Here is a 19182-nt window from a genome sequence, read left to right as displayed (position 1 = left end):
TGCTAGATTGGAAAAATATCTTTTGAAGCTTGGTTACACTAAAGGTAATGCTAAAAACAAATTATATTACAAAGTGACTAAAGATGACATCTTGGTTATTGAAGATTTTGTTGATGATATCATTTTTGGAGGAGAAGAACGATTGTTTAAAGACTTTTTAACTAAGATGCATGAATAATTTGAAATGTCTATGATTGAGGAGATAAAATTCTTTTTAGGATTGCAAATTTCACAAACTGATAAAGGTATATTCATAAATCAATCAAAGTACTTGAAGGAATTACTAAAGAAATTTGGTATGGAAAACTCTAAACTGGTAACTACTCCTATGACTACAACTAATAAACTATCATTGAAGGATGAATCAACACCTGTTAATCCGAAAAGATATAAATCTATGATTGGAGGTTTATTGTATTTGACACAAACAAGACCTGATATTATGGATGCAGTATGTATTGTTTCAAGATTTTAGAGTAATCCTAAGGAAAATCATGAATCAGCAGTGAAAAGGAATTTTTGGTATCTATAAGGCACAACAAATCTTGGTTTATGGTATCCTAAAGATGAAAAAATTGATTTATGTGCATACATAGATGCAAATTGGATAGAAGATGTAGATGATAGAAAGAGCACCACTAACGGAGCATTCTTTCTTAGTAGCACATTAATTTCATGGTTGAGTAAGAAATAGAGTTGTACATCATTATCAATAGCAAAATTAGAATATGTTGCAACAACAACTAATTGTACACAAGTACTATGGATTAAGCAAATGTTGAAGGACATAAAGGTAAAATGCAAAGAACCTATAATCATTTACTATGATAATATGACAGTAATTGATATATCTAAGATCTTGATATCTGACTCTAAAACTAAACATGTTTCTATCAAATTCAATTTTCTAAAAGAGAATGTTGAAGCAAAAGAAGTGAAATTGGTCTATGTGAATACTAAAGAGAAAATTGTGGATATCTTTACTAAGCCTTTGCCTAAGGAAAATTTTGAACATCTTAGAGAGCAGCTCGGAGTTATACCCTCACCGATAGAAACTTAGACAGTTGGAGCATGTCATTAGATACGCAGAATTAATAGAGAAATCTTTTTCTGGCTTTGATGAAGGAGAGCTACTTCTAAGGGGGAGTAGATTGGATAAATTTGGTTATAACAATTAGTATTTGTAATAAGTTCTATGAATTGATTGTATTTGGTTTTGTATTGCTTTGGCATTTGATGTCAAAGGGAGAGAGATATCTGTAGACGTATAAAAATGACCATATTTCTAAATGAATATTTTATGTTCATTTCTCTATTTAATTAAATTATCCACATTCTTCTATTTTATTAAGTAAATTACTCAATTTATTTAAATAAAATTCACTATACCCATTTAATGAATAAATCATTTTATTCAATTAAATTCCCCCTATCCACTTTTAATTAAATTCAAATTTAATTAAATAGTTATCCTAAATTGAATAAATCAAATTTATTTAATTGCAACCAAATTGAATTAAATTACTTTATTTCAATTAAATCCTATTATCCCTCCATCCACTTGCAAAATCCCAAACCCCTTTCTAATCCATTCTAGAATCCTCTAATCATTTCTAATTAACCTAACCCTCCTCTAAATTTTGTCACATCCCTAAGCAAAGGGAACTCACTTCTCAAATGGCTCAAAGTCTTTGATAACCATTAAAGGTTTTCAACCTTCAACCACCAAAACCCTTAAAGTCTTTGAAAACCATTGAAGGCTTCCAACCTTCAACCACTTAATCCCTAAAGTCTCCAATAACCATTAATGGTTAATTCAAACCCTCCCACATGGTTAAAATATTTGTTTTGACTCAACCTCTATCCAACCCAAGGGTCTCATTAGGCCATTAATGCTTTGACCATGATTATCTCTTAATCATTTGCACAAAGGTTTATCTTTGGATTAACTCTTAATTCAGTGGGTAAGCCTAACTTAGACTTGACCCTTAGCCTTTAGATAACGATGAGGGCTTCTCAGGCCTTTAATGCCTCCAACCTCTTCTCTCAACCCAACCCTATGTTGACACTTGTCACCATTTCATTGGTGCCAATTGTGCACATGGATCCCCAACTTTCAAACCTGGCCCTTGATTAAACCTTTCAATCTTGACCATCCATTGCCCTATTTATGCTATAAATAGAGCTCTCATTCCTCCATTCTCAACAATCATCTTTCAAATTTGAAGCATTACACTTATGCTCAAATACTTTCAAGCTTTTTCATTTCATATATGTTCATCATTTAGCCTCTTTTAGATCAAGAATTAGACTAAATATGCATGCTAGAGTATTTTCTTTATCATTTTAGCTCAATCATAGATTAAATATAGTATGCTAGGATAGTATTCATACTAACCTTGTCATCTTATCATCTAGTGTATTGCATTTTAGAATCATACATACTTTAATCTCCATTTCATACTAAAACCTATCAAAGCATCTCTCGTTCTCATATTTGCCATCCCTAAACCATTTTGCTCAGTGATCTGAGAGCAAAAACATTGGTTTGAGGGACATTGTGAGATAGAGAACCATGGGACCCTCCTTGGGAAGCTGAGTAACACTACGTTACTCCATAGCTTGCATCAAGAAGTCCTTTATGTGTGTGTGGACTAGTATTATCACATATTTTCACATATTGAATTCTATCAGCCCACTTTTCCCGCATACATTTCTGGCACCCACCGTGGGGCCGGACCCCAAATATCATATAGGTTTTTGAAACTAACGTCTTTTACAGGCACGCGGGAAAAATGAATTAGTGCCTTCAACTCACTGTTTAGCGCATTAAGGAAATAGACTAGCGCATCCAGCTCCCTGTTTAGCGCGTACAGTCTACAAACTAGCGCGTGGAAACATTTTTGTAGCGCATAACTCCCTCTAACACTTTTCCTGTAGGTCTCGACGTGGGTAAAACATGGAGTAGCGCAGACAATAACCAGAATAGCACATACAATCCACAGTTCAGCGCTTATAGTCCATCATCCAGCGCGTGCGGTTCAAACATTAGCGCATCAAATTCAAAATTTTCCTACAGGTCTCAGCAAAACCATAGAACAACGCTTCTAACTTGTAGAATAGTGCATTCATTGAACAGTGTAGCACAGCAGAAAATAGTTGTAGCGCATCCTGTCTCTATTGTAGCGCGTAAAAGTCTTTTTGTAGCACATAACAGATAGAGGAAAATTTTAAAATTATAACTAAAAAAGAAATTTTAGACTTGTGGAAGTCCCCCAAATTCGCTAACAATTTTCTTTTTTTGGTTTGCTTGCAGGACTCTGATAATTTTCTTGCAGGTGGAGCGGACACCTTTCCTTTGTAACCAATTTCTTTTGTTGACCTCAAAATCGAACATTTGCTTTGTTGACCATTTCCCTTTCATAGATTAGAAAATCATTGATTTGCCCAGATAAAATAAACACCATGTTTTGTGGAGCAACATCTCCACATAGATTTTAGCAAAATCACTGATTTGCAAGGCTAAAATAAAATTGATTGCTTTGTCTTGAAAGTGGTAGGAATATGCTCTCCCCTTAACTGGGTGATCAAAAATCCAGACCATTCTTACAACTTTATTTCATTTAAGCAATAAATCCTTTAGCAAGCCTGCCTTCCTGAGGAGTTGCAATCAACTCTTAAAGCCATTTATGGCCGGTGTGAAGGGAATGACCTAAGTGGGGAATGACTTTGACGCCAAGAATTCCAACCCACTATAATCAAATGTGGAAAGTGACGAAAGTCCTTTTCAATGGTTGCACGCAGCGATTAGCCTTCCCCCAGTATCCTTGAGATACATAAAGCCTTTGTTCTAAAGGTTGGGAAGCCTCCTGAGGGAGTTTATCACTTACGGCCGAACGGGAAGCCTGATTACGAACCATAGAGTTAGAAACTTTGAGCCGAGTCAGTAACCAAATATTTGTAACATCGTAGTGCAAGGGTGGGGAAGAATCTGCCCCCAAGATTACTCACCATATATCTCCTAAGATAACTACTCAACTGTGAAGCAATTCACTTTGGGTTAACTTCTGGCAAAAGGCAAAAAACGGGCACCCTCTAGGGGGTGACACGGTTGTTTGAGCTGACGGAGTATCGAGACTAGTGGACTATGATGTTATTTATGACCCTTGAATAAAGAGTCTTTCTGAAGTGTATTACTTGTATCCAAACTTGTTAAAACATTGGGGATTTGAACACATCCTCGCAGAACATACACTTTTTGTTAGATTAGGCAAAATGGTTGTACTTTTTGTGCCATGCTTGCATTTATTACTTCAGAAAATCATCCATCGCACTTGAAAATTTCTCAACAAAATTCAAAAACCTCAAGAAATCACCCGAACAGAAAAATCAGGGCAGTCTAGCGCATAAGAACAACATCTTACCACGTGGAAGACTTTTGTTAGCGCATCCAAACCTCACATTAGCACGTGAAATTAAAACAGTAGCGTTTTATCCTTAGGCAAAAACAGTAATAATCCTTTAGCGCATCCACAACACAGTCTAGCATGTCATAGCAACCTCTTAGCGCATGGGAACCAAGAATTAGCGCATAAAATAAAACAGTTAGCGCTTCATAGGCCTAGTGTAGCGCGTAAATTTTTCAAAAAAAATTCAACAACAAATTTCAACAGTCCTAACTTTAGCGCATGGAAGAAACAACTTAGCGTGTAGGAACCATATTTTAGTGCATATACTCCAATAGTTAGCGCATGTAAGGCCCAGTATAGTGCGTAGATTTTTCACCAGTTAAACAAAAAATTTCCAAAATCCAAACTTTAGCGCGTATCTAGGGAAGATTAGCGCGTGTGCTCATTCCTTTAGCACATCAGGTAAATTCAATAGCGCATGTAAACACTGTTTTAGTGCTTGATCCAAGGCCGAAAAATAGAGAGTCTAAAACTAAATTTTTTTTGAAAATTTCAAAAACATTTTAGAAGACTTTTTCATCAAAAATCATCTTTTATCAAACCAGAGTGACAAAAACAAACTATTAAAAACTTTTCTCAAGCTAAATTTGTGTCAAACAAAGTTGTTCGAATCCTAAACAAATCGCACAATAGAGGATGTCTCTCCTATCATAATCCGGAAAAAAAATTTCATCATCAGTGTCATCAAAATCCTTCACCATCTTACGGATTTCTATCTCAAAACACTTGTTTAAAAATCTCAGATCGTCAAATCCAGTTTCCAGATCGGGAAGCTTTTATCCATATCATTTGACACGCTTTATCGTGAAGGGGCATCCAAACCTTCATTCTGATAAAGTAAGATTTGAAATTTTTAAAAACAAAAACCAACTAAATCCAAACAAATCAAAGGAAATCATTGATCACTCTTGCATGACTAATCCCCTTATTCTGAGAAGAAAGAACCTCTATCATAACATCACGTTGAAGAAGCGACAGCCTAGTTTTTCCAAATTTATCAAGAGAAATAAATTTTTATACATCAATCATCAACTCTTCAAATCTCATCGGGTATTCCTTCATCACGTCAAACGTTATATCCAAAACAAATCTAGCGAATTTGATAAGGAACCCTTGAAGACAAGAGCATACTATCAAAAGTTTGCTTTTAATCAAACCATAAACCGCGGCAGAAAAATCAATCCAGCATTCTTGCCCGACAAGTGCATCACATATAACACATCTCGACCAGAACCACCAACGCCCGAGCAACACATCGAGGAGGCTTTTGTTCCTTTCATCACTGAAAGTTTCTACTAAAATGCCTGTCACTCACTCTCAACGAGACAAACAGAGCAAGACACCCGCTGAGTCCAGTATGAACCAATGATTATCGAATCCTTTTGAAGTTCCACCTGTAGAAGAACTTGAAATAAATGAAGCCCTTCTTCGGGAATGTTAAGTAAATCCCTCCTTCCAAAAACTTTTCGAAAAGCTCATGGAAAATGACAAGGAAAAATATCTGTTGATGCTCACAAGCAAGGGCGTTAAACTTCCTGAAGATTTTGACCCAAACATTTTTCAAACCGGATCTCAGTAATATGCATATCAAGAACAAAATAGAGAAGAAGAAACTCGCATACCTGAACAACATAACTTTGAACAACACATTCCAGAACAACACATACTAGAAATGCGTATACCTGAACTAGAAACACCAGAACAACATATACCATTTACCACACCTTTTCAGCTAAGAACCAATACAAGGCAAGAACTTTTTCCTCGGCAAGACAATATACCCTTGGCAGCCCTTAACAAATGCAAATGTTGCAAAGGCAAATACAGGATATGCAACAAGGGACAACAGTGCGGTACTCTTTAAATGAAATCTATCCTTATCCATTTGACAGAACCTTGAACATGGTGCCTTTTCCTCCAAACTCGGATGTTCCCAAATTTGATAAATATGATGGGAAAAGTGATCCCAGGGATCATGTATGGGAATTTTGCACACTAAGCCTTGAATTCGCCCATGATGACACCTATTTGATGAGGTTATTCCCCAGAAGCTTGGGAGGGCAAACCATGGAATGGTTATCCAAAATTTCACCACCTGTTAGATCATTTGATGAATTGGTTAACAAATTCATAACCCACTATTCCTACAACATCCAACATGCCATAACCATGCTAGATGTTTGCAACACCAAACAAAAGAACAATGAAACATTTATGGCGTTCCTTCAATGCTGGCGATGCAGGGTCTCCAGATATCCTTGAGATATTCCTGAAAAGGAGAAAATGGAAATCTTCATTGATAACTTGAATGGCGAAATGAGTTACAGACTAAAACTTCAATGCATGCCATCTTTCGCTAAATTGATTGAAAATGGTATTCAAGTAGAGGACGCATGTGTCAAAAAGGGAACACTCAAATTCTACAAGGAAGGAACAAACTCATCAAACTACAATAACCAAAACAACACCAACTTTGACAAATCTTAATTTTGGACTCGAAACAAGAACGAAGGCAACAACGAATCACATGATCCCAAATCTAAACAACCAGTGCTTGCTTTATCTGGAAATCCTCAGAACACGAAAAATCTTAAAAATGCTGCACCAAATGCTAACACATATACACCAAACACTAATCAAGGACAGCTCAACACAAACAACACCAACGATACTCAAAACAAAACCATGAATCCAGGACCTAACAACAATTCACGCAACACAAACAATTTCCAAAAGCCTATTTTTACACCACTAGGACAATCATTAGAATCAGCATTCAGAGAACTTTTGGCAAACAAAATTCTTTCTTTGCCTCCAATCAACAATTATGAACCCCCAATCAAACCACCTTGGTGGAATGATTCACACTATTGTGATTTCCATCACAACAAGGGTCATAGAACAAATGAATGCATGAGATTGAAACACATAGTCCAGGACATGATTGATCGAGGTGACTTAACAGTTGATGGTCTCAAAACAAATGGTGATCACGGAGCCTTTAAAAATCCTCTCCCAAATTACAACAAGGATGGAGCATCCACTTCAGATGATACACGCAGAGCTCGTATTAATCACATCTACAATAACACTATCAACCATATATCAGTTGAAGATCATCAAATAAATGTCATCACCATCCGAGATCAGCGTGATCATGAATCTGTCAATGTAACAACCCGCACTCAGAAATATGTCTTAAAGGGACATACTGCACCTACAACTGCCACACCAAAAATCCAATATGACTTGGTTAGCCAACTATGCAAGACTCCAGCTCAGATATCTATCCTGGAATTATTGAAACTATCACCTAAGCACAAAGACATAATGGAGCAAGCACTATTGGAAACAAATGTACCTCAAAATTTGGATACAGACAGATTTCAAGCCATGGTCGCCCATATGACAGGACCTCATAACCTCACCTTCTCAGAGCATGACAATACCTCATTGAGTCATCCGCATAATACTCCTCTCCATATTGAAGTCATTGTTTGCAAACACCGAGTTAAGAGAGTCCTAATAGATGGAGGAGCCGGCCTTAATATATGTACTTTAAAACTTATCCGTGCATTAGGCTTCTCAGAAGAATCTATTGATCCTTGCAAAAAGATTACCATAAAAGCATATGATGATGAAGAGCAGTCCTCTAAAGGCACAGTGATATTACCTATTCAAGTAGGCCCAGTACAAAAGGATACTATATGTCAAGTTTTAGATATTGATCTAACCTACAATATTTTGTTAGGATGACCCTAGATACATGAAATGCAAGCAGTACCTTCTACATATCACCAGTGTGTCAAGTTTCCTTATGATGGACAAGAAATCTCCATATCTGCTGATCACAATCCATTTCAACATTGCAATGCAATGGGGGTAGCCCAAGACAGTTTGGTTCCTCATAATAGAGAAACGCAGCAATCTTCAACATCAGATCCACAAACAACAAAACCCAACTCCTTATGGGGAGACTTCAAGCAAAAAATGTACATCAAAGACCAAGGCATGGGAGAATACTCTTTGGAGCCTTTATGTTTGGCAAAATTTCCAACCTCACCTAGATCGCATGGTTTGCCTACTACATCAACACAATTGGCTACTCAGCCCATCACTAAATTTGATGGTACCTTCATCCAATTGGGTACTCTAGCACATGAATCAGAGGACAAGGATGTTCTTAGCTAGTTATACAAAGATGAAGAAGAAAATCATAGAGCAGCCACTCTGGACATTGTTCTACCAACACACATGTATGGAAAAGGATATTTAATCATGAAGCAAATGGGATATGGTGGTAACGGACCTATTGGAAAACGCAAAGAAGGAGTCACTGAACCTATAGATCTTCCTTCACAACCTAGTAGGAACAAAGCAGGATTGGGTTCTAAACTCACATTCCTATTAAAACAGCCGCCACACACAACTACAAAACCTCAATGGAAGGAAAAGAAGAAGTACAAAGAAGAATCCTGGCAGGAAGCACTTTTTGAATCAGCAGAAACAATTCGCAAGGCACGGGAACGTCAAGATCAGAAGTTACATCAGGAAAAGCTTCTAAGTCACAAGAAGGCCCTATCTGCAGCAGTAGCTCATATTCAAACACCAATATCTCAAGAACAAATCAGGTCATCTCCAGATACCATTATTTCTCCTTGAGAAAGTACAGTCTATGAACAAATCCAGCAAGTAGAAGACGGATCTGATACAGAATCTACAAAAACCATAAAAATGGTATCCATCATCAAAGATTTGTTTTCACCATACAACACACCTGTTTACAGCACAGATAGAATCTGGGATGACGCTTATGAGATAGATTCCAATGAATATGAATGGGGCACTTGCTTCAATGCTACTACTGATCTCCTAGATGATACTGATTCTATATCCCTTTCTCAGGAAGAACATAATGCAGAAGATAGACCTCTTGAATTTGGACTGCAAAATATCTATGATGCCTAGGAAAGTGAACAGAAACATTATGAACAAGTCTATGTGGAAGATGATACCATCGAGGACCTCGACGAAATCCTAAATTTCTTTAAACCCAAAACCTAGCATGATGAAAACTCTATCCTAACACTTACGGTAGCCGAACTTGATCCACCCAACGATTCCTTACCACTTGTCTTTCCTGACCTCATCGACTGGAACGAACCTAAAACAAATGATATGCCAATTTTCCCAGATGATGCATCTATTATCCATTACCTATGTACCGTAAATCTGGAAACAGGCTCTACCAGTGAACAAAATAATGATATTTGTCAATCAGGGAGTGCCAAGTCTCTTAGTTGCAAAAATGAACCAAATAAAGAATCTAATGCTGAAAACCGGTCAACGGCAGCTCTAGATCATAAAAAAGTAAAAATAAAGGACGCATCGGAGGGTGAAAACCTTTTTAAGGCACCTAACGATGGGAGACTTGACACTCTTCCTGAGCACTTTCATGAGCGATCGTCCATATTGATTGAGCCCACTCAATCAATCAACATTGGCACCACAGAAGCAGCCAGAAATATACACCTTGCAGAATCTCTAACAAAGGAAGAAAGATCGGCATTCATCATCTTCTTTAAGGAATAGAAAATCAACTTTGCTTGGTCATATGCTGATATGCCCGGAGTGGATCCACACTTAATCATGCATCATCTGTCCATTTCTATAGGAGTTAAGCTAGTCAAGCAAAAGCTACGAAAGATGAATCCACAGGTGGCACTCATGGTCAAAACTGAACTGAAGAAACTATTAGATGTCAGATTCATTCGACCCATTGACTATGCCGAATGGATTTCCAACATCGTTCCAGTATCAAAACCAGATGGTAGTATCAGAATAGGCATTGACTTCAGAGACGTCAACAAATATTGTCCAAAGGATGACTTTCCTCTACCAAGTATCGACATAATTGTAGATCTCACAGCAAGCCATGCAATGCTCTCACTAATGGATGGTTTCTCAGGATATAACCAAATCAAGATAGCTCCTAAAGATCAAGATAAAACAGCATTCACCTGTCCTTGGGGGACGTACTGTTGGAATGTTATGCCTTTCAGCTTAAAGAATGCAGGGGCCACTTATCAAAGAGCAATGACCACAATATTCCATGACATGATGCACACATTTATGGAGGACTATGTGGATGATTTACTAGCCAAATCCTTCACTAGAGCTGAACATCTTAGCATCCTAACAAAGATTTTTGATCGATTGGAGAAATTCCAAGTCAGGCTTAACCCTAAGAAGTGTGTCTTCAGGGTTACATCAGGCAAGTTACTAGGCTACATAGTCTCAGCTAAGGGTATTGAAGTTGATCTAGCAAAAGTACAAGCCATTATGGACATGCCACCACCATAGAATATTAGTCAACTCAGATCTCTACAGGGACGACTTCAATCAATCAGGCGATTCATCGCTCAGCTAGTAGATAAAAGTCTACCATTTAACTATTTGCTACACAAAAATGTACCATTCAAATGGGAGGCTAAGTGTGTAGAATATTTTTATCAAAGCAAATAGTACCTGATGAATCCACTAGTTCTAGTACCACCAGTCACCGGAAAGCCACTTATTCTATATATCTCAACAACAGATATTTCACTGGGGGCATTATTGGCACAAGAAGATCAACAAGGAAAGGAACACACCATATACTACATCAGTAGAACATTGAATGGCTATGAACTCAACTATACATTCATTGAAAAGGCTTGCCTAACAGTGGTTTTTGCATCCCAGAAGTTCCGACATTACATGCTAGCACACACCATCAAGCTAGTTGCGAAAATTGATCCTCTCAAATATCTACTCAGCAAGGCAGCTCTTACAGGCCGATTGGCTAAATGGGTCATGATTCTCAGTGAATTTGACATCCAATACATAGAAAGACGAGCCATCAAGGGACAAGCAATTGCAGATCAGTTGGCTGAAGCACCACTCCCAGGCAAACACACCATGGAGATCGAATTTCCAGACAGGGATGTTCTTGCTCTTTCTACTAAACACTAGACCCTATACTTTGACGGATCCTATACTCAACATGGTTCAGGGGCCGGCATTATATTCATCACTCCTGAAGGACACACTATGCCAAGATCATATAGGCTTATGTTTCCATGCACAAATAATGTGGCTGAATATGAAGCACTGGTCATAGGCATCAAAATGGCCATAGAATGGAAAATCACTGAGTTAAAAGTCTATGGAGACTCATAACTGGTCACTAATCAAATCAATAACAACTATCAGACAAAGGACGACAAGCTACTACCCTACAAGCGAATGGTGGATGACTTCAAACAATATTTTGTGCACATCACCTTCGAGCAAATACCAAGGTTGAACAACAAAGCAGCCGATGAAATGGCTACAATCGCTTCGCTACTACAAATTCCAAAGCAATAGAGTCGTTATGAGTTCCTGGTAGAGCAACTGTTCTCCCCCGCCTATGACCACTCTGAATCCCATGTTATCTATGCCTTGACTGGTTTAGATTCTCCGTTATATGGACCAATATATGACTACCCCAAACATAATATCTTACCCATTGACCAATCTCGTAACCAAAAACATAACTTTATCTGACAAGCTGACCGTTATACCCTTATAGCTGATACTTTATATTGTCGAGGTCTTGATGGTACTCTTCTTCATTGTCTTGATCGTAATGATTCCGATTTGGCTTTACACGAGCTTCATGAAGGTATTTGTGGCACACATTCAAGTGGCACTACTCTTGCTAAAAACCTTCTCAGGACGGGATACTACTGGCCTACAATGGAGAAAGACTCATATCATTTCGCCAAGAAATGTCCTAAATGCCAAATCCATGGTAATCTAATACATGCACCAGCACAGGAACTGCAGCCCTTTACAACATCATGGCCCTTTTGTCAGTGGGGACTGGACCTAGTTGGCAAAATTTATCTGTCATCTTCAAATGGACACAAGTTCATTATAACAGCAATAGAATACTTTACCAAATGGATAGAAGCAGTTCCCATGAACACGGTGACCGGGAAACAAATTGCCTCTTTTATCCTAAATTATCTAATCTGCAGATATGGTATTCCAAGTTCAATCATCACAGATAATGGACGACCCTTCAAAAATCAAGATGTCCAAGAGCTATGTGAAAAATTCAAAATCCAACATAGGTTCTCTACACCATATTACCCATAGGGAAATGGTCAAGCAGAAGCATCTAACAAGACAATACTGAAAATCCTCAAGAAAACAGTGAATGATGCAGGCAAAGATTGGCATGTACAACTCAATCCAGCACTTTGGGCATACAGGACCAGCATCCGCACACCTATAGGAGCAACACTATACTCATTGGTATATGGATTAGAGGCTATTTTACCCTTGGAAGTAGAGATCCCATCTCTCAAAGTCTCTTTGAAAGGCTTAATCCCAGATGAAGAGTATCGAGTTAATCATCTACAAGAACTTGAGCTATTAGATGAAAGACGCCAACATGCTTATACTCATTTTAAAGCATATCAGCAATGCATGTGCAGGAGCTACAATCACAAGGTCATTCCCCACAACTTCAAGGTTGGTGACCTAGTCCTCAAAGAAAATCCAAGAAATCAGCAAGATCGAGAAAAGAAAGGGAAATTTGAGCCTAACTGGTTGGGTCCCTATGCTATCATATCTGTTTATGGATCAAGTGCTTATTAGCTAACAAATTCTGAAGGAGATGTGCTCGACGAACCAACTAATAACATCCATCTGAAATGGTACTATACTTAAAGTAGCCTAGTGCATGGAAAAAGCCCAAAACAAACAAAAAAAAAAAAAAATCCAGAAAAAAGAAAAAACAAAGTACAATAAAAACAAAGGGTGAAAACCTGGTAAATAAGCGCCCTTGCGAAAGAACGGCTCCTCTATCTATTTCCATACCATGTTGTCCATACAAACACCATCGGCCATCGCTCGACACTTAGCAAATATCCATTCAGGACATACTTAGCGTATTCACTATCCTGATTTGTCTACAAATATTCTCCTACCACTAAAACACCATGGCTTGGAATCACTGTATATATTCACATCAAGGGGCACACTCAGCTAGGGGCATGTCAATAGTATTGCAAACACTCAAGACATTAAGACTAGATGCAAAACTCAATAGTATGACATCCAACAAACAACACTACGCTTCGTCGCAAAAACCAAAACAAAAACAATTCACACAAATATCAAGGATGGATGATTTTCTGAAGTACTGAATGTTGCACTATAGCATAAAATCTTAATTAGTTTTGCATGTTGAACTTTTTGCATTATTGGATTCTCTTCCTTGTCTCACTCAATGCTTCACAGCTAGAGGTCAAGGGGAACTTCCAATATTTTCATAGTCTTCTGTCTAGGAGGCGATCACTTGTACTGTATGAATACTTGCCTCGAGACGTGATACATCGAATATCACTGAAGGCCTGATTCCACTTCACGCATACAAATGATCAAATCTTGTCTGTTTACGCAATACGTACTCAGGTCTTCCTGGTTCAATTATACCTTGACGCTTGTGCTATCTTGCAAAATCAAATGTCATGTAAATTTTACTCAGGTCATTATGGTTCAATTATACCATTATGCTTGTATAAATTTTCAACATATCCAAAAATCAATAAATGCTCAATGATGATATTTACAAAGAAAGCAAAAATATGGTTCTATCGGATGGCAAATATAGAATGAGGGATGCTCCAAAAACAATTAGTTGCATATCATTTTACAATTAGTTGCATATCATTTTACAATTAGTTGCACATCATTTTACAAATAGTTGCACATCCATTTACAATTCGTTGCATACACATCATTCCATATCATTTAACATCATTTACATATCACGATACATTTAGCAGCATAAATAAAACATACATCTCATTTTCAAGATACATCTCACAGCATATAAAAAGCATACATCCTGCATCATACATCTTACATCATATATTTAAGCATTACATCATCACATAAAATAAATGCATCCATATCAACACATCACATGATCAAAAATGGTGCCGTATATATATATATATATATATATATATATATATATATATATATATATCTCAAAACTGATCAAAATGTACAAAATGTGTCCAAACACTGTGTCCAGTACAACAAATAACAACTGCTCAAAAATACAACAAAGACCCTGTCTCTCAAGTATGACTATCTCCTGACGGAGATGGTCTTGCTCCAGATGCACCCGCCCCTGGATCTCCAAGAGGGTCCTGTCTCGGTGGCCCCATCACACCTCGGCTCTCAGATCGTGACCCGGTGGCTCGAGATCGACTAGATCTCGACTGTGCAAAGCTCTCCACTCACCCCTCCCTGGGTACGACAACCTCATAATGCCCCCTATAATACTCTACCTCCTGCACTCTCCACGTCAGCTCTCTAAGGGTGTCTCTCATCGGACCACCCACTACTGCTCTCTGCACACTCACCAATGCCTCCTCTACTCGTCCTCGCTGCTCTATCTCAGTATCTCTCTCAGTGGTCAACTGAGAAATCTGCCGCTGATAGGTCACAATCTATGCCTGCAGCTGCTGAATGGTAATCTACAAGGTCCGGATCTGTGCATCCTCCACATGACCTGGCACTCGAACCTGCAATGGTACCTGTGCTGGAGGAACCCCTCCCACTCGCCCTATCCTCAGTGCTGGAGGTGGGAGTACATCTACCCTTCTCCTCTGTGCTAGTCTCCTCAACTCCTCCTCACCCCCCACTACAGCCAGCACCTCCCCCACTCTCCCCTCTCTCTCAGCTCTGATTGCCAATCCACCTCTCCCTCTCTCTATCCTCCCCTGCCACACTGCTCTCTCCACACCTCTCCCTCCCTGCCTCCCTCTGGCTCCTCTACCTCCTCCTCCTCCATCATCTCCATCATCGCCATCATCTCCCCCATCTCCCTCCTCATCTGAGTCAAATGCTGGCCTCATCTCCTTTGGATCTCAGGGGCATAATCCCAGATCTGCCCAGCCAACCCCACAAACTCCTTAATCACCACTGCACTATCAATAGTCGACCCCCAATCGACCACATCCTGCTGCTGCCGTGCATACAAACATGCTCCCTGTGGAATCCCCTGCTGGCGCCCGAACTGCCTCAAAACTTGGGTCACCACAAAATGCTCAATGACGAATGGGGTCCTCCCAATCAGATATCTTGTCATAAATACGAAGGGCATCTCCAGCCCATCCTCCGCCCATACCTTGCAACCTATATACGGTCTCCAGGTGACCATATCTTTATCGTCAAAAACCCTCTTCCAATGCTCTAGTTTGCCCAGCTTACGCTAGACAACTAGACCTCTATATCTGTAGGCATATGCTGCACCTATGGGCCTGTCTCTATCTGCCAGTGGCCTCGCTGTTGGAATGTGCTCCCAGCATCATACCTGTAATAGGGTCACTCCCACTGACAAGCTACCATACTCGAGGTATACTACCTCGTTTAAACTCCTGTATAAGTGAGCCAGCATCGCTGACCCCCATGCAAACCTCCTGCCCTGTGTGACCATCTCCTCTAAAACCAGTCCCCATCCCACTAAGAATCCCTTTGAGTTACGATCAGGACAAAGGAATCCCCCAATGAATCCTGCTAGTACAGATGACAGCGGTGCATAACCCAAATCCAAAAACTCCTACCAGGGGATCTCGTAGCCACAAACTGTGTCATCTTGAAAAATGTGGCGCAGTGCCTTTGTGCCACCCTCCTCTGACTGCTCATAGGGAAGTAGTGCCCCTACTATAGGAATCCGCAAAATCTGGTAGCAATCCTCCGGTGTCACTGTCATCTCTCCAGTGGCAAAATGAAAGGTGTTCATATCACTGTGCCACCTCTCTGCCAACGCTGTCAAAAGCCCTCGGTTAATAGTGAACCGAGGCATATCCAGAAGTGAGGTCAATCCACATCTCTCTATAATATCCAAATCTGCCTGTGACAATCGCGGTATCAATGTCCACGGTCTTGGGAATCTCTCCCTCGACTGTACAACACCCAATCGCTCCTGTCAACAAACAACACATATCCAATATCAATTTCCACATCAAAACAAAGATATCAAAATCAAACTCACATCAACAACATGAGATATCAAAATCAAACTTACATCAACAACCGGAAACAATGTGCTCATCTACATCAAAGTTCAAAATCCTATCATTTCATATCAACTTGTAACACAACTCAAGTTCTCAAAAACCATATCAAAACTTGTAAAACAACTCAAGTACCAAAATCACATAAACTTGTAAAACAACTCAAGTTTCCCACCCATATCAGCTTGTAAAACAACTCAAGTTTCCAACTCATATCAGCTTGTAACACAAATCAGGCTTCACACATCAAACTTGAAATAGAACATGCAAATAAATCATATTTTGATCAAAACAACAGATTGATATCTATATATAACTTGAAAACTCGCAAATCAAAAAAAGTTATACAAACACTCATATTGGGTAAATTCATCAAAACACGACAGGCAAACAACACAAATTTTTAAATCGGCCAAAATGGCAAAAATTTTCAGATGCGCTAAAACAGATCTTCAATGCGCTAAAACACCCCCACGTGCTAGGCTGTCTCTCACACGCTAATCTATCTGTCCTATGCGCTAGACTCTGTCTACACGCTACTCTTTTCCTCCATTGTGCTACCTTACCCATCCTATGCACTAGACTCTATCTACGCGCTACTCTATCCCTCCTAGGCGCTACTCGTTTAGCCCTATGTGCTAGGTTAGCCCTATGCACTAAACCCCCTTCCCTATGTGACCCTCTGTGGCCCCTATGCGCTAGGTCATACCTACGCGCTAACCTGTTGACGCGATGCGCTACCCAACACTTTCTATGTGCTATTATCCATGCACGCGCTAACCTAAAAGTTTTATGCGCTAGCCTACAGTTTTCGGACGCAACCCCTAAATTTGAACTTGGTGCGCTACTTCACACTTCGTATGCGCTACAACAGACCCTAGACACGCTAAAACGAAACACCCGAACTTTGAAATTCAAAAAATGCCTAAAAACGACAAAACAAAAAATCAAAAAGGGGTCAAAAATGTTGACTTACTGGTGGTTCACGCGCTACAGGTCTCCGGTACCTCTGAACGCGCTCAAAATGGTGTTTGTGATAGGGAATAGGCATTTTCTCTCCAGAGCCAATTCTCTTTGTTCAAAGTCAACAAAGCACAAATGAACCTAAATCAAGCCCTTTTCCCCTTTTATAGGAGGAAAATGAAATTAGGGTTAACCGAATGGCCCTGTAATATGGTCGCGGTCTCCCCTATACCAAAACAGTTGTAACTTATTGGGAGATGAATCAATCTGCACACTTTTTACATGAACGAAATCATACACATCATACGAACTTCATCAAATTAAATCAAAAATTTTCAAAATTGATTCATCTCCCGAGGGGGCATCACCATCAAAATATCGAATCTGGGGCATCACACATCAAATCAAATTTGGGGCACGACTGGCAAATCAAAAGAGCGACACAAAAATTGCATTTGATCATAAATCACAAAAAGACATCGTTTTCTTTGAAATAACATGTGCACACACGTCACTTCAAAGAGGGGCAAAATGTAGACGTATAAAAATGACCATATTCCTCAATGAATATTTTATGTTCATTTCTCTATTTAATTAAATCCAATTTAATTAAATTATCCACATTCTTCTATTTTATTAAGTAAATTACTCAATTTATTTAAATAAAATTCACTATACCCATTTAATGAATAAATCATTTTATTCAATTAAATTCCCCCTATCCACTTTTAATTAAATTCAAATTTAATTAAATAGTTATCCTAAATTGAATAAATCAAATTTATTTAATTGCAACCAAATTGAATTAAATTACTTTATTTCAATTAAATCCTATTATCCCTCCATCCACTTGCAAAATCCCAAACCCCTTTCTAATCCCTTCTAGAATCTTCTAATCATTTCTAATTAACCTAACCCTCCTCTAAATTTTGTCACATCCCTAAGCAAAGGGAAGTCACTTCTCAAATGGCTCAAAGTCTTTGATAACCATTAAAGGTTTTCAACCTTCAACCACCAAAACCCTTAAAGTCTTTGAAAACCATTGAAGGCTTCCAACCTTCAACCACTTAATCCCTAAAGTCTCCAATAGCCATTAATGGTTAATTCAAACCCTCCCACATTGTTAAAACATTTGTTTTGACTCAACCTCTATCCAACCCAAGGGTCTCATCAGGCCATTAATGCTTTGACCATGATTATCTCTTAATCATTTGCACAAAGGTTTATCTTTGGATTAACTCTTAATCTAGTGGGTAAGCCTAACTTAGACTTGACCCTTAGCCTTTAGATAACCATGAGGTCTTCTCAGGCCTTTAATGCCTCCAACCTCTTCTCTCAACCCAACCCTATGTTGACACTTGTCACCATTTCATTGGTGCCAATTGTGCACATGGATCCCCAACTTTGAAACCTGGCCCTTGATTAAACCTTTCAATCTTGACCATCCATTGCCCCGTTTATGCTATAAATAGAGCTCTCATTCCTCCATTCTCAACAATCATCTTTCAAATTTGAAGCATTACACTTATGCTCAAATACTTTCAAGCTTTTTCATTTCATATATGTTCATCATTTAGCTTCTTTTAGATCAGGAATTAGACTAAATATGCATGCTAGAGTAT

Source organism: Cryptomeria japonica, chromosome 11, assembly GCF_030272615.1.
Source record: "Cryptomeria japonica chromosome 11, Sugi_1.0, whole genome shotgun sequence".
Classification (NCBI taxonomy): domain Eukaryota; kingdom Viridiplantae; phylum Streptophyta; class Pinopsida; order Cupressales; family Cupressaceae; genus Cryptomeria; species Cryptomeria japonica.
This window is presented reverse-complemented; position numbering follows the sequence as displayed.